The sequence below is a fragment of the Oncorhynchus kisutch genome, unplaced genomic scaffold, assembly GCF_002021735.2.
Source record: "Oncorhynchus kisutch isolate 150728-3 unplaced genomic scaffold, Okis_V2 scaffold2057, whole genome shotgun sequence".
Classification (NCBI taxonomy): domain Eukaryota; kingdom Metazoa; phylum Chordata; class Actinopteri; order Salmoniformes; family Salmonidae; genus Oncorhynchus; species Oncorhynchus kisutch.
The window spans coordinates 1-1,079 of NW_022264002.1; the positions used below are offsets into that span (position 1 = coordinate 1).

The 1,079-nt window shown below is 44.1% G+C and overlaps 1 long non-coding RNA gene across 1 annotated transcript; it reads left to right on the top strand.

Moving 5' to 3' along the window:
- The first annotated feature begins 84 nt into the window (after positions 1-84).
- Positions 85-532, top strand: LOC116369023 (uncharacterized). The gene is made up of 3 exons (XR_004208577.1): positions 85-175; positions 298-378; positions 483-532. It is a non-coding gene; the product is annotated as an uncharacterized LOC116369023 (long non-coding RNA).
- Positions 533-1,079: the final 547 nt, after the last annotated feature.

Sequence of the window (1,079 nt, forward strand, 5' to 3'; positions counted from 1 at the left end):
ACTCTTTCTTTCAAGGAAAGAGAGCGTCCTGAGGGGAAATGTGTTCTGTTCACTAAGATCTCTTTTCTTTGTCATAGGACGAGGGAAATTCATCCGTACCTATAATGACTTTGTGGACTACCTGAGTGACCCCTCCAAGCGGAATGACATTGAGAGGGAGCTGGCTGAGGCAAAGGTGAGTTCATTAACTCTTTCAAGTCTCACTGAGTTCTTCCACATGCATGTATTTTATACATCACAGTAGCTGATATTTATGAAATCATTCCTATTTTCTCCAAACGTGTTTTCTTGTCCTAGATCCATCATGTGAACATGATAGATGTCCTCTTTGAGCTGGTGCTGTTTGGGATGATGACAGCTCAGAAGTCCCTGATGGTGGTAAGTAGCATCTCACTGGAACATGTTTTGATATCGCTCTATTAGCAGTTTCACTTAAATTCCTCATCTCTTCTATTCTCTTTCTTCTCCTTTGTTTCCTTTAGCACCCTGGTGGGTTCGTGGAGCGTCTGTACGCTCTCCTGTCCTCCTTCCTGGCCCACTGCTGCCAACATGGAGCCAGGAGCTATAGAGCCATACTGCTGCTCAATGTAAGAGTCAAGAGGTTACTTCGTTTACTTCCATATTCTTAGTGTACTTCCTTTTGACTTCCTTATTCATGGTTAACCAGGTTTTCAATGCATTTTAGGGGGAGTATTTCTAATTGTCTCTTTTCCTCTGATAAGCTAGTAACTCAGAGCCATTTCTATGTGTTGTGTGGTGTTCTCTTCAGGGCGGACTGATGGCTCTGCTAGATGACATGTTTGGCCAGCAAGCTGGCCTGGTATTTTAACTCCGAGTCTCTGGTCTCTGAGCTCTCCAGCCTCCTGGAGTACCACTTGGAGAAACCTCATGGCCAGCATGTAGTCCTACTGCAGGGACCATACTCCTTTCTCCTTCTCTCTCTCTTTTGAAGAATTGAGGACTTGAAGTGCTTTGTTGAACCCTGATTAGTTAACACCCATTAATGTAATGTTTTCTCTTGTTTCTCTCCCCACAGGATTATTGTGACACTTTGCCACCCAACAGGGATCTAGACACCA